Source organism: Artibeus jamaicensis, unplaced genomic scaffold (assembly GCF_021234435.1).
Source record: "Artibeus jamaicensis isolate MK-2021 breed Jamaican fruit bat unplaced genomic scaffold, CSHL_Jam_final contig_519, whole genome shotgun sequence".
Taxonomy (NCBI): Eukaryota; Metazoa; Chordata; class Mammalia; order Chiroptera; family Phyllostomidae; genus Artibeus; species Artibeus jamaicensis.
In genome coordinates, this window is record NW_026521871.1 from 27,304,660 (window position 1) to 27,332,203 (window position 27,544).

The 27,544-nt window shown below is 39.5% G+C and overlaps 1 long non-coding RNA gene and 1 pseudogene across 2 annotated transcripts in view; one reads left to right on the plus strand and one right to left on the minus strand.

Annotated features, from left to right (window-relative positions):
- LOC119048267 (uncharacterized) overlaps positions 1-27,544 on the plus strand; it is a 140,913-nt gene that overhangs the window by 79,506 nt on the left and 33,863 nt on the right. Inside the window, exon 5 of one of the 2 annotated variants that reach the window (XR_008392360.1) lies at positions 18,455-18,528. The exons of the other annotated variant lie outside the window; for it this stretch is intronic. This is a non-coding gene — a long non-coding RNA (uncharacterized LOC119048267). The remainder of the gene's footprint in view (positions 1-18,454; positions 18,529-27,544) is intronic. 2 annotated transcript variants of the gene reach the window in all.
- On the minus strand, positions 10,389-10,474 carry LOC119048416 (uncharacterized; annotated as a pseudogene).

The window sequence follows — 27,544 nt, forward strand, 5'->3', positions numbered from 1 at the left end:
AGGGGGCGGGATTGTATCACCCCAGAAAGTTACCTTCTGCCTCTCTTCCTCTTGGTAATCTATCCCTCCTCCTATAAGCATCTCTAGGTAACCACTGATTTTTTTTATGTCACTATAGATTATTTTGCATTTTCTAGGATTGGAAGCATACATTATGCTTTTAAAAAATCTGGCTTCTTTCATTCAGCATAATTACTTTGAGATTCATCCATGTTATGTGTATCAACAGTTTATTAGTTTTTATTGCTAAATAGTATTCCATTACGTAAATGTATCACAATTGTTTAATCACTTATTTGTGGATAAACCCTCAGGCTATTTTCTTTTCTTTTTTTTTTTTTTTTGGTTATTCAAAAAAGCTACTATTAACATTTATACATAAATCTTTTGTTTTATGTATGTTTTCATTTCTCTAGAGTAAATGTTACTGATCAGCAATTGGGTTCCTGCGGCTTGCCATCACCCTCTAGGCAAAATTTCAGAGGCAAAGTTTTGGTGATAAAGGAAAGCAGTCTGTTCAAAACCTTCACTATTTTGTTTTTTGGTTTTTTTTAATTTTTTAATTTTTATTTCATTTATTGTGCCATTACAGTTGTTCTATTCCCCCCCTTATTTTCCTCCACCCTGCACCCCCACCCCCACCATTCCCCCTTTAGTTTATGACCACATGTCTCAAGTTCTTTAGATTCTATATTTCCCATACTATTCTTGCCCTCCCCTATCTATTTTCTACCTACTGTCTATGCTACTTATTTTCTGTACCTTCTCTTCCCTTCTCCTCCTCCCACTCCCCTGTTGCTAACCCTCCTTGAGATCTTCATTTCTATGGTTCTGCTCCTGATCTAGCTGTCCTTTTAGTTTGCATTTGTTTTAGGTGTGGTTGTTAATAACTGTGAGTTGGCTGTCCTTTCACTGTTCATCTTTTTCATCTTCTTTTTCTTAGATAACTCCCTTTAACATTTCATATAACAAGGGCTTGGTGCTGATGAACTCCTTGAATTTGATCTTATCTGAGAAGCACTTTATCTGCCCTTCCATTGTAAATGAAAGTTTTGTTGGATAGAGTATTCTTGGTTGTAGGTTTTTGGATTTCATGACTTGGAATACCTCTTTCCAGGCCCTTCTTGCCTGTAAGGTCTCTTTTGAGAAATTCTCTGACAGTCTGATGGGAACGCCTTTGTAGGTGACTGTCCCCTTATCTCTTGCTGCTTCTAGGATTCTCTCCTTCATTTTAATCTTGGCTAATGTAATGATGATGTGCCTTGGTGTGTTCCTTCTTGGGTCCAACTTCTTTGGGACTCTCTGAGCTTCCTGGATTTCCTGGAAGTCTATTTCCTTTGCTGGATTGGGGAAATTCTCCTTTATTATTTGTTCAAATAAGTTTTCCACTAGTGGCTGTTCCTTTCCCCCTTCTGGTACCCCTATAATTCGGATATTGGAGCATTTAAAGATGTCCTGGAGGTTCCTAAGTTTCTCCTTATTTTTCTGAATTCTTGTTTCTTCATATTTTCCTGTTTGGTCATTTTTTCCTTCCTTCTGGTCCACTCCCTTGATTTGAGTCCCAGTTTCCTTTTCATCACTATTGATTTCCTGTGCAATTCCCTTCATTTCAATTAGTTTAGCCTTCATATGTTCCTCTAATTTGTGACTAAAATCAACCAGTTCTGTGAGCATCCTGATCACCAGTGTTTTGAACTGTGCATCTGAAAGTTTTGCTATTTCTTTGTCGCTTAGAGTTATTAGGCTCTGGGGCTTTGAGATCTTCTTAAGCCATTTTTTGTCTGTTCGTGCCTATTAAGTATGAGGAGCAGAGCCTTAGGTGTTCACCAGGGCAGGGCGACCCAGGTCGCTGGTTTGTGACCCTGTATGTGGGGGCGGGGTCAAAGCGGGGAAATGGCATCCCCCACTGCTGCCTCCTGCTTGGTCCTATCTCACTGCCCACTCCCTCGCTGGTCTATCTGCGTAGGAATGCGCGACCTCACTGGGTCCACTGGTTGCTCACTGGGTCGCTCACTGGGTCTGCCTGTTGCAACCCCACGCCTGAAATCCCTGCGCCTGAGTCCGTCTAACCGAGTTTTCCTGTGCAACCCCACTCCACCAGCTTCTGGCTTCACCCCTCTTACCGGTCAGGCTGAAAAATGTGTTGTTTTCAGACTTCTGAAAAGCTCAATTTTCTGTGTTCTGGCTGTGTTTTCTGTTGCTAATATTTGTTGTCTCTAAACTTGGTTGTGTGAGAAAGCAGGGTGTCTCCACCTATGCCTCCATCTTGGCGGAAGTCTGAACCTTCACTATTTTGGAATAACAGCTTTCCACATGCATCAGTTACTTACACCTATCAATTATGGCTAAACTCTTTAAAACCTGAGTTATCCTATCATTCCCTGTTAGTTTTAATCTTATTTCTATAGGGTTAGTTTACAAACTAAAACAACATAAGATACCAATGCTACATGATTTTGGGAGAATGCCAGGCTTCTGCTTCAGAGCTTGTCCCCTCTAGAACACCTGAAGAATAACCCTGCTGCCCTCTGCCAGGCCAGTCCAACTGTAGGCTGTGTCCAGAGTTCTTTCCCATCCAAAATACTGTCAGTGAGGAAACAGACAGCTATAGTACAACCATTCAGGAACCCTTGAGGAAGAAGAGAGCCAGAAGCCAGAGAGAGCCCACACCCCTCAGAGAGCCCTTCTTTTATTCCAAATCTTATCGCCCATAATTCCCTGGCTCTGGAGACATTCATCCTCACAGCCAGTCCTGTTCTAGGCTGTTTACCATTGCCTTGAGCAACCTCCTCCTCCAGCTCTTCCCTACTTCTCCCCAGAGATCTGATCAGACCTCTTTGTAAATACCTAGGGGTAGGATGACAGTGTCATATGGTGGGTATGTGTTTAATATTTTAAGAAATCACCAAACTATTATTATTCCCAGTAACAACCTAGAAGGGTTTTAGTTCCTTCACATCCTTTCCAACACTGATATGATCTGTCTTTCAATTTTAGCCCTTCTAATAGGTATATAGTACTATTTCATTGTGATATTAATTTGCATTTCTCTGATGATTAATGATGTTGAGCATCTTTTCTTGTGTTTATTGGCCACTTAAGTATCTTCTTTGGTGAGGTGACTCCACATTTTTTGCCCATTTCCTTATTGGTTTGTTTGGCTTATTATTGTGTTGTAAGAATTCTTTATCTAATCTGGATTAAAGTTTTTTGATAGATGTGTTGTGAATATTTTCTCCCAGCATGTGGCTTGCTTTTTTGTTTTCTTAATCATAGAGCAGTTTTCAAAGAGCAGAAGGTTTTGATTTTGATGAAGTTCGATTTACCATTTTTTCTTTTGTAGGTCATGATTTTGGTGTTCTGAGAAACCTTTGCATAACTCAAGATTATAAAGATACTCTCTTATATTTTATTCTAGGTATTTTGTACTTTGGGGCTTTATATTTACACCTATGACCCATACTGAGTTAATTATTTTGTATGATGTGAGTGGAAGATCAATGCTTGATTCTTTCTTCACATTCCTATCTGGACATTATTTTTGAAAGACTTTCCTTTCCCAGTTGAATTGTCTTAACATCTTTGTCAGGAATCAGTTGATCAAATGTGTGCAGTATATTTCTGGCCTAACTGTTATGTTCCTTTGATGTATATGTCTATCTTTTTACCACTATCAAACTGACTTCTTGATTACTGAGGCTTGATTACTGAAATCAGGTAAGTCTTTCAGTATTGTTCTTTTTAAAAATTGCTTTTACATTTCTCAGTAATTTGCATTTCCATATAAATTTTATGATTTATATTGATTTATATAGAATTGTCATATAAATTTTAGTTTGTCAATTTCTACAAAAATGCCTACTGGAATTTTGATTAAAAATGCATTGGTTATGAGGAGAATTGCCATCTAATAATGTTACAGAACAGACCCAGGGGTGGGGGGAGCAAATGATCCCACCCTTGTACTCTGGGGTCCCCCCAGCTCCTGTATAGGTTTACCTTGCCTGCCACCAGGGAAGGGCATTTCTCAATGCCAGAGATTGGTGAAAAGGAAAGGGGTTATTTATTTTAAAAAGTTATACAGACTTAGAGTAATGACTTAATGTCTTCATTAAAAATACCAAAGTCCTTTAGAATACCCACAATGCACAGTTCTTCCTTCTACCCTTTGCCCAGTCTGGGATATCATATCCCAGAAAAAGAAGTAGAAGTTTGTAGTTCAGGGAGCCCCTCGGTTCCTGGCACCATCAGTTGTGTCGCCACTACGATCTCCAGTTAATCCGAAACCATGTGGCACCTTTTCATGGCCCACCAGCAAGAATCTTTTCACCTCTTTTCTTCCAGTAAAAGTCTCTCCTGCTTCCTAAGCCATGTGGCAAAAAAAGGACGCACCCTAAAACTGAATGGTCCCAACTTTCACCAAAGCTGTGTTGTCCCAAAAAGACCCCACATGGCTGCTGAGCCTGGGTTTTAAATCCAAGCGCCAGTCCTCCTCTGCAGCCCCATTTCCAACTTCTTCCACAATTAGTGACACCTGCCAGCATTCCCATATTCGTCCATCTTTACCAGGCTGCCATAGTAAGCCCAGGCAGGCATAGTCCCATGACATGGAGCCAATCATCTCTAAGCTCTCATGCAGGCACTGTAACCAGGGGGATTTTCCTCCCAGTTATCGCATCATGAAGTCACTCCCATTCCCCTGGCTCAAAGCATGGTCACAGCTATTTAACATATCTATGAAACCAGTTAAAGGTTATAAATATGTTAAATGGCCATTCTAGAGGCCATTTCCTGCAAGCCAAAATTATTGCTATTCAAAACAACTCTCAATGGCCCTGCTCCATATGTCCCATCCTCCAACTCAGACTTGTTGGGGTGAGGGCACTCTCTATATATTTTTTCTAATATTTCCTGGACACCCTGAGTTCTGGACCCCATTACAAATCCCCATTTTGGCACCCTCCTCCAGACTTGGCTGCATCCTCTTACAATAATACTGATCTTCTTCCATTTGCAGAATAAAACAATATATTTATCCATTTATTTAGGTCTCTTAATTTCTCTTAGCAGTGTTTTGTAGTTTCACTATAGAGATCTTTGGCTTTTTGTTAAACTTATTCCTATATGTCATATATTTTTGGTGCTACTCTAAATGGACTTTTAAAATTTTCACTTTTACTTGGTCACTGTAGGTATATAAGAATAAAATTGCTTTTGCATATGAACCTTATAATATAACCTCGCTAAATTTTTCATTATTTTTAGCAATCATTTTTGTAGCTTCCCTGGTATTTTTACATGAACAATTATATCATATGCAAATAGGGGAAGTTCTCTCTCTCTCTCTCCAGTCTGTATTGGATCTTAGAAGGAAAAGCAGCCAGTCTCTCACCATTAAGTATGATTTTGCCTTTTTCTTTTTGTTTGGTTTTGCTTCGTTTTTAGATATAGATGCCCAGCATGTAGAAGTCCTCATGTATTCCTAGTCTGATGAGAAATTTAAAAAAAATCATGAATGAGTGTTCAATTTTGGCAATTGTTTTTTTCAACTAATGAAATAATCATGTGTTTTTCCCCCCTCAATTTTGTTAACATTGTAAATTGTGTTGATTGGTATGTACACGTTAAGCCAGGTTTTGCATTCTTGGAATAAGCTCTACTTGGTTACAATGCATTGTTCTTCTTGATGTATTATTGGACTCAATTTGCTACTATTTTGTTAAGAATTTTTGCATCTGTATTCATGAGAAATATTGGTTTGTAATTTAATTTTTTAATTTAATGTAATTTCTTTTTAAAGAGTTTTTTACTGTATTTTCCATTACTATTTATTGCCCTTATACCCTTTTTTACCTCTACCCACACCCCTCCCCCCACAATCTCCACACTGTTTTCCATGTTCATGAGTTATTTTTCTTTTTTATTTTATCCCTCCACCTCCTAAACCTCTCACCTCCCAGGTCTGTCTCTATTTTGCTTGTTAGTTCAGTTTGTTCATTAGATTCTACATACAAGTGAAATTATATGGTATTTGTCTTTCTCTGCCTGGCTTATTTCACTTGGTATAGTGTTCTCCAGGTCCATCCATGCTGTCTCCAGGGGTAGAATTTTCTTCTTTCTTTATGGCCAAGTAGTATTCCATTGTGTAAATATTCCATAGCTGTTTTATCCACTCATCTACTGATGAACACTATTGTAACTAACACTGCAATGGACATAAGGGTGCATATATTCTTTTGAATTAGTGTTTTGGGGTTTTTTGGGTATATTCCCAGAAGTGGAATCACTGAGTCATAAGGCAGTTCCATTTTTAATTTTTTGAGGTAACTCCATACTACTTTCCACAGTGGCTACACCAATCTGCATCCCCACCAATAGTGCAGAAGTGTTCCCCTTTCTCTGCATCCTTGCCAGCACTTGCTTATTGATTTATTGAGGACAGCCATTCTGACAGGGACAAGATCATATCTCATTGTGGTTTTAATTTTCATTTCTCTGATGATCAGTGACCTTGAACACCTTTTTGTATTTCTATTGGCCCTCTGTATGTCCACTTTGGAGAAGTGTCTGTTCAGGTCCTTTGCCCATTTTTTGATTGGATTATTTGGGGTTTTTTTGATGTTGAGTTTTATAAGTTCTTTATAAATTTTATATAGTCACCCCTTATCAGATGTATCAGCAAGTATGTTCTTCCATTCAGTGGGTTGTCTTTCCATTTTGTTGATGGTTTCCTGTGCAATGTGAGAACACTTTCTTACACCGCACACAAGAATAAATAAAAAATGGATTAAAGACATATGTTAGACTAGAAACCATAAAAATCCTAGAAGAAAACATAGGCAGTAAAACCTGGGACATTACTTGTAGTACTATTTTTTTCTGATATATCTCCTATAGCAAGGGAAACAAACAAACAAAAGTGAACAAAATGGTACTATATCAAACTAAAAATGTTTTGCACTGCAATTTTCTTTTCTTTTTTATGCTCAGCTTCTAGACTCTGACTACATTATTTGGCTCACAGTTCCTCCCACATTCAAAGTCTGCAGTGGCCAGTTGAGTTTTTCTCAGATTAGGTCTCTCTGATATTGATCTTTCTGTCTCTCTTTCTTACATTTAAGAATCCCTGTGGTTACTTTGGACCCATCTGGCTGATCCAGGGTATTTTCTCTACCTGAAAGTCAGGTGATCAGAAACATCAATTCCATCTGCTACATTACTTTCCTTTTGCTATCACATATTTACAAATCCCAGGGATTAGTATGCAGACATCTTTGGAAAGTCGATTTTTTTGCCTACAGGGCCATCTCAGCTGGAGTTTTCTTTGTGGTATGGATTTAATTTTTTTCAATTTCTTTGATAGTTATTCTACCATAGAGGTATTCTACCACTTGTTTCTTCTTTTGTCCATTTTGGTAAGTTGTGTTCTTTAAAAAAAATCTCTCATTTCTTCTCAATTGTTGAATTTGTTGACCTGAAGTTGTTCATAGTATCCTCTTATTACTCTTTCTAGGCATGTAAAATCTGTGGTGATAAACCCTTTTCCTTACCAAATTGGTGATATGTGTTCTTTTTCTTTTCTGCTTGACCTATTTGGAATTTGTCAACCTTATCAAAGAATCAGCTTTTTGTTGTGTTAATTTCCTCTATTTTCTGCCTGCATTTTACTTAATTAATTTCTGCTCTTAGTCTTTATTCAAGTCCTTCTACTTTGTGTTTACTTTGCTCTTTTTTTTCCTACTTTTTCATGTTGAAACTCTGGATAATTGATTTTAAGCTTTTCTTTCCAAGTACAGCTTTACCTACATGTGACAAATTTTGATGTGTTGTATTTCTGTTGGTTTTTTAAAAATATTTTTATTGGTTGAATTATATGTATTTGGTGTTTCCTTAAGATACTTCTTAAAAACTGAAACTGAGACAGGTATGGCTGTACTCCAAAGTGATTTTGGAATGGGATCATCCCCATGAACTTAAAAAAACCCTTACCAGTCCTAGACACGAGGCTATTATTTCCTCACCTTCAATATTTTTTTGAAGAAAGAATTCTATAATTGTTTTAAATATGCTCCAAGCCCAAGTTCATTAGAAATCACATGTTGAATAATCTGTTACTAGTTTAATTCTCTCTAACTAGGGAGAGTTATGAGAATCAGCTTTACTAGTTTCCCTTCGATTCATATATCTCCAGCTCAGCTGGAGCTGACTTTGTTTTTCCTAGTCCCTATTTGGATTACTTCACTGTGCTAAATGGGATGTACTTGAGCTCCTAGAGTATGTACGGATGTGCTGGGAGAGAATGATGCAAAGTAGAATCCATAGGGGGCACAATTTCCTGAGTAGATGAGGCATAAAACAGAGGAAAGCATCTGGGGCCAGAAGTCAGTATTTCTGTTTTATCACAGTAAGAAAATGTGACCGCAACTCCTTTCTTTTCAGTCTATCTTGTCAAGAGCATGGGCTGTCTGGCTTTCAGAACAGACTGTGGGTATGGAAGTCATTGACAGGATGTATTGTACTGGAGTAACTATTGTCTGGCATGGCTCTCTGCTTTAACCTCCCACCTCTTGACTCTTATTTCTGCAGTAGGTCTTGTTTTTTATCTTACCTGCAGGGGTGGCTTCATGAGTATGTGATCCGTACCATTGCACAGGACTCCACACTCAGAATAGCCTGTACTCAGTGTAAAGCTCTACTGTCACTGTCTCAAAAATTTTAATCATTTTAGCAAGAGGCACACATTGTCATTTTGCATAGGGCCCTCCAAATTCTATCACTAATCCTGTGTACCTAGAAAGCCCCTTGAAGACAAGGTAGTAACTTGGCAAGGAAAAAAGGCACAGCAAGTCTCCAGAGGAGAAGCTCATAAGCCGTCATAGACACAGCAGGTACAATTGAGGAAGGTGTGTCACATTTTCGTGCCTCACTAAAACAACTTCCAGCAGCCCCTCCGCCACCCATGCCTCCTTGTAAGGTGACTTTTTAAAAAAATAAATCATATGTTTCAGGATATTCTTCACTATCCACCTGCCCCAACAACTCCTCCAGTCTTCATTCACATCCAGCAACCCAAGAATCAACAGCATCCATATGGTGCATTCTCTATAAATGAAAGCTCTTTTAATTAGTGATGGGACACCTCAAATTATTTCAGCAGATGCTCCCATTTCACACAAACAAGCATATGTCTTTGCAATTGGGCAATATTGTTCTAATTATGTCATAGCCTGCAGCCCAATTGGGCATATCTCTTAGACAGTCTCTCGGGGAAAGTATGTGGGTTGGGGGAGGTCTATTTTATTCACTCTCCCACACACACACTTCAATATCTGCTTTCAATATTTAATGTTCATTAACTGTTTTGGTTTGGTTTTGTTGTTTATTACTGTATTTTTCATGTGCTTTCCACACTTAGGAAAGGAGGAATGGGAGGACATAATTATTTGGCACTAGAATGGATGAGAATAGGAGGCTTTAGGATTTTCCTTTTAAAATAACTCCCTTAAAAAGAATGGGTCGACTTCTTCAAGCAGGCTGTAGAGCAGACTGTGTGAGGCAGAGATTCCGCTCACTCTCCCCAATATCCTGGGAATTCTGTGGCAGAGATGACAGGGCATTTGCTATAATTAAAGCTCTGATAAGGAGAGGTGGGAGAGAGTGCGGTCTCTGAACAGACGGGATTTGTATCTGGAGGCGTCAGCATAGTTCTACATATTTCTTGGCATATAGTGTGAGAGGGACTTGTAGGCCTGTCATCCTTGGGAAGGTGTGCTGTCTGGGTCCATGAGATACTGGTTGTAGCTATTCATTAAATATTTCTAGCTCACCCTTCACCTTGAGCACATAGTGGAACCATGCTTCTCTTCTTTAAGAGCTTCTATACAGGGCTATATTTTCTTCTATATAGGGATGTGTGATTTAATTTCACCAATGAAATATGACTGGGCATAAATTGTGTCTCTTCCAAATGGAAGATTTGAAGAGCAGGACTTTCTTCTTACCACTGTGGTGGCCATGGAAGCACATGTCAAGAAGAAGCCTCTGTCATCTTGGGTTCTTGAGTGTTTAATCTCTTATTGGAATATAGTGTGAGAGGGACTTGTAGAACCCTCTTATGGGCTTCAGACCTTTTCATTGTGTTACACCACTGATACTTTGAAATTGTTTGTTGGTGCAGCAAAACCTGGCCTAACCAGACCACTACAGTAGTGACTAGAGCAAGTGTAGGTCTGCTCTTTGGGGAGTTTCCACAGGGCCATTCTGAGACAAGGGAAAGAAGGGCTCCTGGGAGAGCAATTTGGGGATTGGCACTACTGAAATAAGCAAGAGAAAAACTTCTTGACACCAGTCTTAGGAATATTTATCTTCCATTCTGGTACACATGAATAGCCCACCATGAGGCTCTAAGGCTATTTTAGGCAATAAAGAGCAGCTAGTAACAAACTATAGAAATGATCCTTAAAAGTATAGTCATGGGGATATAAAGTACAGCATAGAGAATATAGTCAATAATACTCTAATAACTATGTGTGGTGTTAGATGGGTACAAGAATTGTTGGAATGATCACTTAGTAAGTTATACAATGTCTAGTCACTGGAATGTACACCTGAAACTAATATAATATTGTATGTCAACTGTAATTGAAAAATAAAAAATGATTAAACTCACTGGCATTGATGTCCTGAAATCATTAGCATTTATATGTGTCTATACTGCACATATGCCAAATATTTTAAATCACTTGGGTAATACTCCCATTGATCTTTTTTGAATGCCACCTGAGACAAGAAATTCATGCAAGTTTAAATTCCTATAGTTCCTTGTTGTTGTTTTTTTTTATCCTAAAGATGCATTCATTATTCATTCAGGCTGGAAGATCCCTTGAGAGATCATCTCACCCAGCCTCCTGCCTCTGAACAGGACTGAAAGAGGCTTCTGGGTTTCTTTTTACAATTTGTCAGTATCCCTAAGTCATTGTGGAGAGGATACAGATGGGATGCTGGTGGGTGGTGCCCACACTGCTGACGATCCATGCTCTCAGCAGAATGAGAAGCTCTCTGGGCTGGGTGAGACTCAACCTAGAGTAATTACCCAGAGAGGCCATTTTAAAAAACATTATACATGACTTAAAAGTTACAGTGTCTCTTTGCTTTTATCTAAATTTAACCCCATTTTTTTTTACTACATTGGTTAAAAAAAAAGTGATTGAAATGTGTGATGGGAAAGGCTTGAAATAAGAATCTTTCCTTCTTTCTTATTTTTTTCTCATTTCTGTTTAGATCCTGCTTTGGTTAGAAAAAGATTTTGAAGCACTCAGGGAATATTATAAATCCTTACAAGGGTGCCAAATTTATAGATGGAAAGATGCACAAAACACTTACTTGTTCAATTGGTTGTTTGAGCTCCAGATCACATTCTCTACTAGTGGAAGTTTCATGAATGATGGTTCCCAAAGCAGGAGTGGGGAAGTTTAACCTTGAGCTTGCCTTAAGCCCTGGGGGTCATCAGGGATAATCAGGAAAGCAAGTGAGTCTACCAGATTGGTAGGTTAGTCACCAAGTAATCCTAAACCTACATAACCAAGTGGGAAGGGAAACAAGCTAGACCATCCGCAGGATATCTCTAACAGATGGGGACATCTGGGTGCATCTTCCAGGTGTTATTTGCAGCAACTCAACACATCCTGTCCTTAGTGAAAGATCAATACATAAAGGATAGGACCTTCTTTTGGTCACTAGAGAGAACAAGGCTGCCAGTTCTGCCTGGAGACTTTGGGTTCTCCCGAGGTAGCTTCAACCGCATTTTCTTTCAGCCTGTTCCTCAGCTTGGCATGAATCATTCTATCTGCACCTCCCTTCTCCAGATACTGGGCATGGCTGGGAGAGGCTGAAGAAGACTGGGAAATCAAAGTGAAATCAGATCAGATGTGTGCTCTAAGGTCTCCTGGACCAGCCAGCAGAGGTTCATGGTCACTGTGCCTTTGCATGTTCCTCCAGTCCCTAGAACATCTCTCTGCTGATATGTGGGGAAAATCAATGCTTGCAAGGTATTAGAAAAGCCATTAAATTGCCCTTATCTGTACCAGGTGACACCTGATATTGATTTAGTGTATGAAAGTTATTCGCAGGTTTGCTGAAGCCTGGAAAAGATCAAATGTTATGAGCCTCATGATCCCATTTTCCTTCTCTGCTCTCAGCAAACACTAGAGGAGGTGACTTGGAAATAATAGACCAAAGAAGCTTTTTTGGTGGAGCACAAAAAAAAATACACAGTTCTCTGTGTATTTTGTTCACAGGGAGAACAAAATACAGGAGAATAATTTCATTTGGAAAGAAGGGATGTTGGTATCATTTGTTTTTATTCAGGGCAATTTTCTCTTTAAGCGCAACATCCTCCAGACTTGACCATTATAGAACAGCAATTTTAACACAACCAGTAAATCAAAGGAAAAATTACTTTGGAGGGAAGCTGTTTACAAATATTCCAATGTACCAGGCAGGTAGGTAGAGCTGGGATAGGTCAGGGTCAGTGCTGAGGCTGCCCAGCCCTTTGGAAGACACTCTTTTTTAATAGGGGAAGTACTGGTAGTAAAACAAATAGTTACTAGCTTGTGACTTCAGGCAATTTCAACTTAAACTGATTGGGCAGGGTCGTTGTGCAAACTGAAATAATGTAAAGTGGTCAGCACAAATATCGGTGGCCTGATAGCAAAAGTTTGGTGTTGCTATTGTTATTGTTGTGGTGTGAGAAGCAACAGCAGTGGAAATAGCAGCTGTAGCAGGAGGGCAGAGTTTCCATTTTCTGCATGCTATGGTACCACATTGATATGTGGTCTTTGTCCTGTTTGTGCTCTTGGACACACTGAAAGACAACATGCCCCAGCTGCCTTTGCAGTTGGCTCAGAACCATGTGATGAAATTATGACCAGTGGGATTCAGGTGGAAATGATGGTATAAATTGGTTTCCAGCTCACACAAACATTTTTAAAAATCCTCCAAAGGAAAAAGGACTCGTGGACATGGACAACAGTATGGTGATTGCAGTGAGGAGGGGGTATAAAAAGAGTAAATGATAATGGGAAAAATGCAATAAAAATAAATTAATTAAAAAACTGTAAAATATTTAAATTCCTCCAGAGCTTTTTGTCATAGCTCCATTGTTCTCGGGATCACATGTTCCAGGAGTTTTAGCTACAAGATGAAGGAGGGATTCTTTGCACCACAGACCTGTGTTGCAATTTATGTGAGTGATACATAAACCTTTTCATGTTAAGACCCTGAGACCTGGGAGTTTGTTATTGAAGCATTGCTTATATAGTCCTGTGCCACATAACAACATTTTGGTCAAACAAGGACCCATAAGATTATAATGGAGCTGAAAAGTTCTATTAACCTAGTGACATCATAGCCAGGTGATAGCACAATATATTATTCATTTGTCATGATGCTGGTGTGGACAGATCTACTGCAAACATGAAAGTACAGCACATACATTTACAGAAGCTCTACCACCTATGTTTCTATAAGTACACTCTGTGGCATTTGCACAATGATGAAATTGCCTAGCAATACATTTCTCAGATTGTATCCCTATTAAGCTGCACATGACTATACTGTCTTGGCAAACAAATGTTTGCTATTGTTAAATAGTAAATTGGAGACATGAATAAATAATATGACCTAATTTATTAGGATCAAAATGACTTCCATTAAAGTTTACTCAAAATGACTTCCATTGAAGTTTAGAAAGCTTACTTCCATTTAGATCCCTTTACCATCTTCACTTTAAATATCATCTTCTTGGGCATGAGATGCTATCATAATTTTTATTTCAATCATCCAGTTATGTTTCTAAAACTCATGAGGAAATGTTTATTGTAAGTACCCACAACTCTGCTCTTTTCTGTTTTTTTATCCTCAAACTCCAAGACTTTGTCTATTTCATTTCCTTTTTGTTTGAAGAAATCTCTTTAGCCAGTCTTGAAGAATATGTCCGCTAATGACAATTTTTTTCAGTTATCCTTTGTCTGAGAATATTTTTATTCCCCTTTCTTCCTGAAGAAGAGTTTCACCAGATATTGAATTTTCAGTTTACAATTCTTTTCCCTCAGTACTTGAAAATTACTGTGCCACTTCATTCTGGCCTCTGGGCTTCAGATGGGAAGTTTACTGTCAAGCACATGGGTGTTCCCCTGCAGGTACTATGTTCTTTCTCTCTGGCTGTTTTCAAGGGTCTTTTCTTTATCTTTACTTTTTAAAATTTTAATGGTGATGTATCTTGGAATGGATTTCATTGGGTTTATCCTTTTTGAGTTTCACTTATCTGTAAATTTGTGTCTTTTATCAACTTTGGGGAGTTCCCAGCCATTATTTCTTCAAAGACTGCAGTCCCATCATCTTTCTCCTCCACATCTTGGACAACATTCACCCTATTAAGGTTTATCATGCAGATCTTGCCCTACTTTTGTAGGCTGTAGTTCTAAAGGCAGATTGATTTTCAAAGCCTGTAAGATGTTATTTTTATCTGGTGCCACTGGAGTTCCCATTGGTCCTTGTTGGTACTCCCTTAGGGGGAAAAAAATGGCATTCCCAAATGGGGTCTTTAAGGGTTTTTCCATCATGTGTCTCTAAGTGGGGAAGGGTATAGTGGGACCCCTCTACAGTGCCACCTCACTGTCTACTTCCCTACTCATCTCCAGGTGTTTCTGGTCAGGGAGGAGAGTCATGCTTATGAGGCAGATACTTCCTAAATCATGTCACCTACTTTAATTGTGTCTCCTTCTCACTCCTCCTGCCCACTCCTGATATCTCTTTTTAAGAAAGTGAAATCTCAGGCCTGGGAAGGAAAGGGAATGCTTATTCTGGTAGGTCTCACGATCAGTTCCCCTTGCCATGGTGTTGTGCTTGCCTGATGTCAGAGGGACTCCCATTGGACCCAGGGCAAGAATGAACCTACCCAGTTTTTGTCTACTGCTAGATTGGGGGTTGAGAAATGCTAGGTGTGGGTAACTTTTCTGTGTTGGGCTAGGGAGATGCAAAATGTCCTGTCTCTGTGTTTTGCTCTAGTCTTAAAGTCCCAAACCAGTTCACCTTTCTCTTACCACCTTTCAGTGTTCTTTGGTTATCTCTTGCTCTATTTCCAGGGTTTAGAGCTGTGCCTATCAGGAAGAAGGGAGAAATAAGCTCACACCATCTTGTTTAGACTGGAAGTGACTTCACCATTTTTCTTTGATAATTCCCTCTTCTTTATTGTCTTTGGGCTCTCTGATTGAAATTCTTATTCAATGCATTTTAGACTTGTCTCCTTCCTTCACTTTAAAAAATCTTTATTTTTATACTTTCCATCTCTGTCTTTTTACTGTAGAAGATTTCCTTATCTTCCCATTAACTATCTGCATCTTTATGTTTACTCTTTCTTTTCTGCCCTATTTTTTATTTCAATTTTCAGATTTTAAATTTTCAACAGTTTTTCCCCTATTACATTTTTATTTTTAATATATTTTATTGATTATGCCATTACAGTTGTCCCATTCCCCCCTTTCATTCCCTTCCACCCTGCACACCTCTCCCCCGACATTCCCCACTTTAGTTCATGTCCATGTGTCATAAGTTCTTTAGCTTCTACATTTCCCATACTATTCTTGCCCTCCCCCTGTCTATTTTTCTCCCCACCATCTATGCTACCTATTCTTTGTTTCTTCTCCCCTCTTCTCCTCCCACTCCCCTGTTGCTAACCCTTTATGTGATCTCCATTTCTGTGGTTCTGTTCCTGATCTAGCTGTCCATTTAGTTTGCTTTTGTTTTAGGTATGATTGTTAATAACTGTGAGTTTTCTGTACATTCACTGTTAATATTTTTTATCTTCTTTTTCTTAGATAAGTCCCTTTTTTAATTAATTTTATTTAGTTATTTTTCAAGTACAGTTTTTTGTCTATTTTTCCCGTCCCAGTCTCCCCCACCCCTTGCTCCCCACCTCCCTCCCATTTCCACCCTCCTTAGTTCTCGTCCCTGTGTCCTTCCTATTTGTTCCTCCAAATCCCTCCCCCTTTTTCCCCTTAAGTTCCCTTCCTTCTCCCCTCTGGTCACTATCCCCTTGTTCTCTATTTCAGTGTCTTTGTTTTTTTTTTTTCTGCTTGCTTGTTTGTTTTGTTGTTTAGCTTCCTGTTAAAGGTGAGATCATATGGTATTTGTCTTTTAGCACCTGGCCTATTTCACTCAGCATAATGCTTTCCAGTTCCATCCATGTTGTTGCAAAAGGTAGTAGCTCCTTTTTTCTCTCTGCAGCATAGAATTCCATTGTGTATATGTACCACAATTTTTGGATCCATTCATTTACTGATGGGCACCTAGGTTGCTTCCAACTCTTGGCTATTGTAAATTGTGCTGCTATGAACATTGTGGTACATAGGTTCTTTGAAATTGATGTTTTAGGATTCTTAGGATATAATCCCAGCAGTGGAATTGCTGGGTCAAAAGGCAGGTCGATTTTTATTTTTCTGAGAAAATTCCATACTGTTTTCCATAATGGTTGTACCAGTCTGCAATCCCACCAACAGTGAACTAAGGTCCCCTTTTCCCCACAACCTCTCCAACATTTGTTGTTTGTTGCTTTGTTTATGATAGCCATCCTGACTGGTGTAAAGTGGTATCTCATTGTGGTTTTAATTTCTCTCTGATAGCTAATTTCTCTGTGGTTTTGCATCTCTCTGATAGCTAACAATATTGAGCATCTCTTCATGTGTCTCTGGATACTCTGTATGTCCTCCTTGGAGAAGTGTCTGTTCAAGTCCTTTTCCCATTTTTTAATTGGGTTGGGTGTCTTCTTAGAGTGGAGCCGTGTAAGTTCTTTGTATATTTTGGAGATTAAACTTTTGTCTGAGGTATCATTGGCAAATATGTTTTCCCATACAGTTGGTTGTCTTGCTAATTTAATACTGTTTTCTTTAGCCATGCAGAAGCTTTTTATTTTGATGAGATCCCATTTGTTTATTCTTTCCTTTACATTCCTTGCTCTAGGGGACATATCAGTAAAGAAGTTGCTGCATGAAATATCTGAGATTCTCTTGCCAATGTTCTCCTCTAGGACTTTAATGGTGTCATGACTTACATTTAAGTCTTTTATCCACCTTGAATTTATTTTGGTGTATGGTGTAAGTCTGTGCTCAAGTTTCATTTTTTTGCACGTAGCTGTCCAGTTCTCCCAACACCATTTGCTGAAGAGGCTATCTTTACTCCATTTTATGTTACTGCCCCGTTTGTTGAATATTAATTGACTGTAGAGAGTTGGGTTGATTTCTGGGCTCTCTGTTCTGTTCCATTGGTCTATGTGCCTGTTTTTATACCAGTACCAGGCTGTTTTGATTATAGTGGCCTTGTAATACAGTTTGATATCAGGTATTGTGATCCCCCCTACTTTGTTCTTCTTTCTCAAAAAAGCAGCTGCTATTCAGGCTCGTTTATGGTTCCATATAAATTTTCGAAGTGTTTGTTCTATGTCTGTGAAATATGCCATTGGTACTTTAATAGGTATTGCATTGAATCGTATATTGCTTTGGGTAGTATGGACATTTTGATGATGTTAATTCTTCCAATCCATGAACAAGGTATATGTTTCCATTTGTTTGTGTCTTCCTTGATTTCATTCTTCAGGGCTGTGTAGTTTTCTGCATACAGGTTTTTTACCTCCTTAGTTAAGTTTATTCCCAGATACTTTATTTTTCTTTTTGCTATATCAAATGGGATTTTTTTTCTTTATTTCTGCTTCTGCTGATTCATTGTTTGTATACAAAAATGCCTTTGATTTCTGGATATTGACTTTGTATCCTGCTGTTTTGCCAAATTCATTAATTAGTTTGAGCAGTTTTTGGGTAGAGTCTATAGGATTTTCTATGTACACTATCATGTCATCTGCAAACAGTGACAGTTTTGCTTCCTCCTTTCCTATTTGGATGCCTTTTATTTCCTTTTCTTGTCTGATCACTGTGGCTAAAACTTCCAATACTATATTGAATAGAAGTGGTGAAAGTGGACAACCTTGTCTTGTTCCTGATCTTAGTGGAAAAGCTTTTAGGTTTTTCCCATTGAGTATGATATTGGCTGTAGGTCTCTCATATATGGCCTTTATTATTTTGAGAAATGCTCCCTGTATTCCCACTTTGCTGAGTGTTTTTATCATAAATGGGTGTTGTACCTTATCGAAAGCTTTTTCCGCATCTATTGATATGATCATGTGATTTTTGTCTTTGCTTTTGTTTATGTGATGTATTACATTTACTGATTTGCGAATATTGAACCATCCTTGCATCCCTGGGATGAATCCCACTTGATCATGGTGTATGATCTTTTTGATATATTGTTGGATGCGATTTGCCAATATTTTGTTGAGGATTTTAGCATCTATGTTCATCAGCGATATTGGCCTGAAGTTTTCTTTCTTTGTTGTGTCTCTGTCTAGTTTTGGAATTAAGATGATGCTGGCTTCATAAAAAGAATTTGGGAGTTTTCCATCCTTCTGGATTTTTTTTAAAGGTAAATATTTCTTTTTTTTTAATATTAAATTTTATTTAGTTACTTTTCAAGTACATTTTTTTTTATCCATTTCTCCCATCCCACCCCACCCCCCCGCCCGGTCTCCCCCCTCCCTCCCATTCCCCCCCCACCAGTCCTCATCTCTGTGTCCTTCATACTTGGTCCTCAAAATCCCTCCCCCTTTTTCCCCTTAAGTTCCCTTCCCTCTCCCCTCTGGTCGCTGCCCACTTGTTCTCTATTTCAGCATCTTTGTTTTTTATTCTGTTTGCTTGTTTGTTTTATTCTTTAGCTTCCTGTCAAAGGTGAGATCATGTGGTATTTGTCCTTCAATGCCTGGCCTATTTCACTCAGCATAATGCTTTCCAGTTCCATCCATGTTGTTGCAAAAGGTAGTAGCTCCTTCTTTCTCTCTGCTGCATAGAATTCCATTGTGTATATGTACCACAATTTTTGGATCCATTCATTTACTGATGGGCACCTAGGTTGCTTCCAACTCTTGGCTATTGTAAATTGTGCTGCTATGAACATTGTGGTGCATAGGTTCTTTGAAATTGATGTTTTAGGATTCTTAGGATATAATCCCAGCAGTGGAATTGCTGGGTCAAAAGGCAGGTCGATTTTTATTTTTCTGAGAAAATTCCATACTGTTTTCCATAATGGTTGTACCAGTCTGCAATCCCACCAACAGTGAACTAAGGTCCCCTTTTCCCCACACCCTCTCCAACATTTGTTGTTTGTTGCTTTGTCTATTATAGCCATCCTGACTGGTGTAAAGTGGTATCTCATTGTGGTTTTAATTTGCATCTCTCTGATAGCTAACGATATTGAGCATCTCTTCATGTGTCTCTGGATATTCTGTATGTCCTCTTTAGAGAAGTGTCTGTTCAAGTCCTTTTCCCATTTTTTAATTGGGTTAGATGTCTTCCTAGAGTGGAGCCGTGTAAGTTCTTTGTATATTTTGGAGATTAAACCTTTGTCTGAGGTATCATTGGCAAATATGTTTTCCCATACAGTTGGTTGTTTTTTAATTTAATACTGTTTTCTTTAGCCATGCAGAAGCTTTTTATTTTGATGAGATCCCATTTGTTTATTCTTTCCTTTATATTCCTTGCTCTAGGGGACATATCCGTAAAAATGTTGCTACGTGGAATATCTGAGATTTTCTTGCCAATGTTCTCCTCTAGGACTTTAATGGTGTCATGGCTTATATTTAAGTCTTTTATCCACCTTGAATTTATTTTGGTGTATGGTGTAAGTCTGTGCTCAAGTTTCATTTTTTTGCACGTAGCTGTCCAGTTCTCCCAACACCATTTGCTGAAGAGGCTATCTTTACTCCATTTTATGTTACTGCCCGCTTTGTCGAATATTAATTGACTGTAGAGGGTTGGGTTGATTTCTGGGCTCTCTGTTCTGTTCCATTGGTCTATGTGCCTGTTTTTATGCCAGTACCAGGCTGTTTTGATTACAGTGGCTTTGTAATACAGTTTGATATCAGGTATTGTGATCCCTCCTACTTTGTTCTTCTTTCTCAAAAGAGCAGCTGCTATTCGGGCTCGTTTATGATTCCATATAAATTTTTGAAAAACAAACACTCCTTCTGGATTTTTTGAAATAGTCTGTGGAGAATAGGGGTTAGCTCTTCCTTAAATGCTTTGTAGAATTCTCCTGTGAAACCATCTGGGCCGGAGCTTTTGTGTGATGGGAGTTTTTTGATTACTGCTTCAATTTCTTTTGCTGTTATTGTTGTATTTAGATTTTCTGCTTCTTTTTCACTGAGTTTTGGAAGATTGTATTTTTTTAAAAATGTGTCCATTTCCCCTAGGTTTTCAAATTTCTTGGCATACAGTTCTTCATAGTAATTTCTTACAATCCCTTCTATTTCTGTGGTATCAGTTGTGATCTCTCCTTTTTCATTTCTGATTGTGTTTATTTATGTCCTCTCTCTTCTTTTCTTGATGAGCCTACTTAAAGGCTTGTCTATTTTGTTTATCTTCTCAAAGAACCAACTCCTGCATTCATTGATCCTTAAAATTGTGCTTTTAGTTTCTATGTCATTTAATTCTGCTCTAATCTTGGTTATTTCCTTCCTTCTGCTTGCTCTGGGCTGTCTTTGTTGTCGTTCCTCGATTTCTTGCAGGCGTAGGGTTAGGTTGTTTGTTTGAAATGTTTCTATTTTCTTTAGGTAGGCCTGTATTGCTATGAACTTCCCTCTCAGGACTGCCTCCACTGTGTCCCATAAGTTTTGGGTTGTTGTGAGATCATTTTCATTTGTTTCCAGAAATGTTTTTATTTCTTCCCTAATTTCATTCTTGACCCATTCGTTGTTTAATAGCATACCATTCAGTCTCCATGTTTTTGGGTGCTTTGGGTTTTTTTCTTTGGGGTCGGTTTCTAATTTCAGTCCCTTGTGGTCAGAGAAGATGCTTGGTATGATTTCAATTTTCTTGAATTTTTTGAGGCTCGTTTTGTGTCCTATCATGTGGTCTATCTTTGAAAATGTTCCATGTGCGTTTGAAAAGAATGTGTATTTAGCTTCTTTGGGATGAAGGACTCTATATATATCAGTTAAGTCCATTTCATCTAGGGTGTTGTTTAATGCCACAATATCTTTGTTGATAATTTGTTTGGAAGATCTGTCCATTTTTGATAGTGGGGTGTTCAAATCCCCTACTATAATTGTGTTGCTGTCAATATCTTTCTTGAAGTCCTCTAAGATTTTCTTGATATATTTGGGAGTCCCTATGTTTGGTGCATATATGTTTACAATGTTAATGTCTTCTTGGTGGATTCTTCCCTTGAGTATAATGAAGTGACCTTCTGGGTCTCTCTTTATAGACTTTTTTTTGAAGTCTATTTTGTCTGATATGAGAATTGCTACCCCAGTTTTTTTTTTTCTTGTTCGTTTGCTTGGAAAACTTGTTTCCAGCCTTTCACTTTTAGTTAGTGATGGTCTTTTGTCCTGAGGTGGGTCTCTTGTAGGCAGCATATGTGTGGGTCATGCTTTCTTATCCATTGAGCTATTCTGTGTCTTTTGATTGGAGCATTTAATCCATTTACGTTTAAGGTTATTATTGATAGGTACTTATTCATTGCCATTTTTGTACCTGTGTTCCTCTCTGTCTCCCTCTTATCCTTCCTTCCCTTAAAGCAGTCCTTTTAGTATTTCTTGTAGAGCTGGTTTGGTGGAGGCATATTCTTTTAGACTTCTTTTGTCTTGGAAGCTCTTTATTTGGCTATCTATCTTGATTGAGAGCCTTGCTGGGTAAAGTAGCCTTGGTTGTAGGCCTCTGGTTCTCATTACTTGAAATATTTCTTGCCATTCTCTTCTTGCTTGAAGTGTTTCCATTGAGAAATCAGTAGCTAACCTTATTGGGGCTCCCTTGTATGTTATTTCTTTTTTCTCCCTTGCTGCCTTTAAGATTCTCTCTTTGTCTTGGAATTTTGCCATTTTGATGATGATATGTCTTGAAGTGGGCCTCCTTGGGTTCCTCTTGGTTGGGACTCTCTGTGATTCCTGGATTTGTGAGACTTTTTCTCTTATCAAATTAGGAAAATTTTCTCTCATTACTCGTTCAAATATGTTTTCTATCCCTTGTTCTTCTTCTTCTCCTTCTGGTATTCCTATTATTCGGTTATTATTACGTTTCATATTGTCTTGCATTTCTCTTAATCCCTCTTCATTCTTTCTGAGCCTCTTTTCATTTTCTTGCTCTTTCTGTGAGATGCTTTCTACCTTGTCCTCCAACTCACTAATCCTATCCTCCGCTTCATCTATCCTACTTTGGAAACTTTCTACTGTGTACTTCAATTCCGAAATTGTGTTCTTCATTTCCTCTTGTCTCTTGCTGATAGTTTCCATTTCCTTTTTGATGTTGCTGTAGTTTGCAGAGAGATCATTATAGTTCCCCTGTAGTTTCTGGTAGTTCACTGTGAGCTCTTTGAACTTCGTAATAACCAGTGCTTTGAATTCACTGTCTGATAGTTGATCAGCGTCTATTTCATCTAACATTCTTTCTGAAGTTTCTGCTTTTTCTTTCATGTGGGGATTGTTTCTTTGTCTTCCCATTGTTTGAGACTCTTCTTGTTAGTCTCTGCTTCTAAAATTGATCTGTTCTGAAACCCTAGTTTTATGGTGTAAACTTCTGTGGTATGATCCTTGTGAAGTTCAGTGGTGCAGACTCCTTGAAGTTTCTTGATGTTCTTCGTTTCCACCTACACTCACACTGGTCCTCGCGCTGGTCCCTGCGTTGGTCACCTACCACTGCTGAATGACCCGGCTCTAGTAGCCGCCTCCTCAAGCACCCAGGCCCGTTACTACGGCAGCAGCACAGAGGCTGGGAATGTCCCGGCTCCCATATCTGGCTCTCTCTGCCGCCCAGGGCTGTCTCAGGGGTTTGGAGTGTCCCCGCTTCTGTACCTGACTCCCCGGCGTCCAGTCCCGTCGCTATGGCAGCGGCACTGGATCTGAGAACTTCCTGGCTCCCGTAGCTGGCTCCTCTGCTGCGTCACAGGGGTTTGGAGAGTCCCAGCCCGGCGTCCAGTCCCGTCGCTATGGCAGTGGCACAGGATCTGTGAACGTCCCGGCTCCCGTAGCTGGCTCCTCAGGGCCCAGACCTGTCTCTATTGGCGGCGTCACAGGGGCCTTTGGTGTCCCAGCCCCTGCAACTGACCCTTCCGTTGCCCAGGCCGGTAGCTATGGCATTGGCACAAGGGCCGAGATTGTCCCCGCTCCAGTTCCTGACTCCTCTGTTTCCCAGGACCGTCACAGGGGCTTGGAGTGTCCGGCTTCTGTACCTGACTCCCCGGCTCCCAGGCCTGTTGCTCTGGCGGCAGCACAGGGGCCACGTGAGACCCAGCTCCAGTAGCTGACTCTGCCGCCGTCTGGTGTTTCAGCGTCGGTCACAATCTCTGGTCTTTTAATTTCATAAATGCTGGGTAACCAATGGTTTGTTGTGCTTTTTCTCTATAGATCTGCCAGGATTTTCACCCATGAGTACAGGAGCTAGCATCAGCTCCATCTTACTCCATCAGCCCATCAGCCATCTTCCCATCAGCCCATCAGCCATCTTCCCAGCATCAGATAAGTCCCTTTAACATTTCATATAATAAGGGCTTGGTGATGATGAACTTCTTGAACTTGACCTTATCTGAGAAGCACTTTATCTGTCCTTACATTCTAAATGAAAGCTTTGCTAGATAGAGCAATCTTGGATGTAGGTCCTTGCATTTCATGACTTGGAATACTTCTTTCCAGCCCCTTCTTGCCTGTAAGGTCTCTTTTGAGAAATCTGCTGACAGTCTGCTGGGAACTCCTTTGTAGGTGACTGTCCCCTTACCTCTTGCTGCTTCTAGGATTCTCTCCTTCATTTTAATCTTGGCTAATGTAATGATGTGCCTTGGTGTGTTCCTCCTTGGGTCCACCTTCTTTGGGACCCTCTGAGCTTCCTGGATTTCCTGGAAGTCTATTTCCTTTGCCAGATTGGGGAAGTTCTCCTTTATTATTTGTTCAGATTTTTCCACTTGTTGCTGTTCCTCTTCCCCTTCTGATACCCCTATAATTCGGATGTTGGAACGTTTAAAGATGTCCTGGAGGTTCCTAAACCTCTCCTCTTTTTTTTGAATTCTTGTTTCTTCATTGATTTCTGTTTGGTTGTTTCTTTCTTCCTTCTGGTCCACTCTATTGATTTTAGTCCCAGTTTTGTTTCCATCACTATTGGTTCCCTGTGCATTTTGCTTCATTTCACTTAGTGTAGCCTTCATTTTTTCATCTAATCTGCAACTAAAATCAACCAGTTCTGTGAGCATCCTGATCACCAGTGTTTTGAACTGTGCATCTGATAGGTTGGCTATCTCTTGGTCACTTAGAAGTATTGACTCTGGGGCTTTGATCTGTTCTTCTGTTTGAGCCATAATGTTTTGGTTTGTTCGTGCCTGTTTGTATGAGAAGCAGAGCCTTAGGTATTCACCAGGGTGGGTCAACCCAGTTGCTGGGTTGTGACACTGTATGTGGGGGCGGGGTCAGAGAGGGAGCAATGGTGCTTGTTCCACTCTCTCTAGAATTTCAGGCCCCTCAATCACTTCCCACAAGCAAATTGAGCCCTTTTGGTGCTGGTGGGTGGGCTTATGTACGTTCTAGGACCCTATGGGTCTCTTCAACAAACTCTCCTGTGAGGCTGGGAGCCTATCCCAGCACTTCAACCCCCGAAAGTTTTTCCAATTAGTGCTTTTAGGCATTATTTCCCATTGCTGGGTCCCTGATTGCACAGTCTGTCTCACTTCCCATTTTTTTGCCTGGTTTATCTACATGCGAATGTTTGTCTGCAGTCAGCCAACCGCCTTGCACACCTCTCTGGTTTTGCTCATTTCCTCCCACACCTGGGTCTGCTAACCACCATCTCTTCCTGCCAGGACCCCTCTACGCTGGCTGCTGACTCTGCCTCTCTTACTGGTCTGGATGAATGGTTTGTTGGATTTAGGTACAGTTCAATTTTTCTGTCTGTTCTGGTTGTGTTTGTGTTTCTAAACCTTTGTTGTCCTTAAACTTGGTTGTACAAGAAGGTACAGTATTTCCACCTACGCCTCCATCTTGTTTGAAAGTCTCTATTACACATTTTTAAAAGATGTTATTTATTTACTTTTTAAAGTAGGGGATGGAGAAAGAGAGGTAGAGTGCATGAATGTGCAAGAGTTACACTGATCAGTTATCTTTCACATGCCTCCAACTGGGGACCTGGCCCACAACCCAGGCATGGGCCCTGACTGGGAATCGAACCAGCAATCTTTTTGTTTGCAGGCTGTCACTCAATCCACTGAGCACACCAACCAGGGCCCCTCTATTAAACTTTTTAAATACTTTCTCAAATGATTCTGAGTTCAAGTAAGGTGTACAATTTTTAAATTGCTTTACAATAACCCAAGGGGAGGTGGGGGGGATAATAGGAGGGAAGGGAGGAAGGGTTTTTAGGAACAACTATAAAGGACACATGGAGAAAAGCAAGGTGGGGATGGCTGGGGTGAGGGGGTTGTGGTGAATTAATGCAGACAACTGTACTCGAACAACAATAAAACAATTAAAAAATAAAATAAAAAAATATTTAAATTTTTCTTTCTCTTTTTTGTTTTCTTCCCTTGACTTCTTTAATTTGTTGTAGTTATTGTTTTGGTTCATTTTGCCTTTTATTTTCATGCTATTGATGTTCCTTAAAGGTCTGGTGATCCCTAGCTGACTTTTCACATTTATAAGGGAAAGACAAGGCTATGTGATATGGATGCCATATGAGAGGCCTTTCATCACTGTGGGCGTGGCCTTGTGAGGAAGGCTGATGCAGCCTGGGTAGACAAGCAGGTTCGTGACTCCCACTACTGCCTAAAATACATTGATCTTGACTGTTGTCAAGGCACCTTACTGTACTTTACTCTTCGGTGAAGCTGCCTCCATCTCTGTTAGTCTGATGAGGATGTTTGGAGATGCTACATTTTTCCTCTTGACTCTCTTGACCATCTATACTATGGGCTTCAGGGCCCAGTCAGGTATAGATGCTGCAACCAGCTTCTTTGTAACTCAGAAAGGTACGAGGCCAGCTGGCCCAGTGAGTAACAAGTGGATGCTAATGGCAGTGCTGTTCCTGAGGATTGTGCAAGTTGGTCCACCAGGTGTACTAAGAAAGTCTTAGAACTTTTACTGACAAGAATTTTATCTAAAATATAGAAGACAGTGAGACTTGCTAATTTGAATATATGGTTTGGCACTCCTGAGACAAGGAGTTTCATAATTCACTTGTTTGATTATCTTGTGATGAATAGCAGTTTATATCATCTTGGTTAAGGAGATTTATGGATAATATATTCCATTAAATAAAACTAATCTTTGCAAATGGTTAAATGATTAAAATTCTGGCATAGAAAATGTGAATCAAAGATAATTCAAAAATGCCAACACCAGTAAACAACTGGCTAACAGCAAAGTTGAAATTTCTAACTTTTCTTCACTACATTATAGGATGAAAATAATGATGATTTCATGAATTATGATGAAAATTTTACCCCTAAAGTTCAATACTGTCTTGATGACTATTGGGAAGATGAAGTCTCGCTCATGATCATTAGTGCTTAATCTCACCTAAATATAAATTGTGTTGAGATGTTTGCTAATGAGCATAGTATATGTATATAATTTACAGAAAAATAAATTTACATAAATTGTGGATGTATGCTTAACTTTCTAAAATATAGTAACAGTAGGTGACTAAAAACAATCTGGAAATCACTACTATAGATAGTTCTCCAACTAATGATCTTAATGGTTACTCCACAGCCACATTGCAGTTGGGGAACACTCTGGAGTTTCCTGAGCAGCCCCCCCCCCCCCCCCCCACTGCTGCCAGAGTCTCCTTTCTCCCTTGTGGTTTGGAGTTGCAGCGATCCAGTCACATCTGTATTCCATTGTCCATACATTTTTTATCATTTTTGTTCTATCAATGACACTTTTCCTTATATTTAAGTGCTGCTGAGGACTTACTTATTCATTTATCCAAATGTCACTGACATGGCTGTGGGATCCTGCAGGAGAAGGGTGCAGTGCATACACCTGGGCTGCCATCCTAAATCTAAAACCAAAATGTTGCTATTGAACTTAAGAAATGAGAAGTTCCCTACTGAATCCTCTATAAACAATATTTTCTTTTTATTTTCTGTTGGTGTTTATTAAAACAAGCATCAAAATGAACAAAAGCTGTCTGACTCAGGAATCCAGGGCTAGGGTGTGCAAGGTTAAGTTTGTTGTGCAACAAAGAACTCCTGGGGCTTGTCTGTGGCTTTGGCATGTTAGCCAGAGAAGGAGAGACTTACAGAAAGCTATTTAAAGAAAAATAGGAAGTACCATTGTTTTTCACCTAAAAATACCATCAGTGTGGGGCTAACATCAGATTAAGAACCAAGCACCCCCTATACCAGCTGCAATGTCACCTCCTGCTTAGGTTCTTAGAGGCTCCTGTGTCTGCTTTTAATGAGGAAGGCT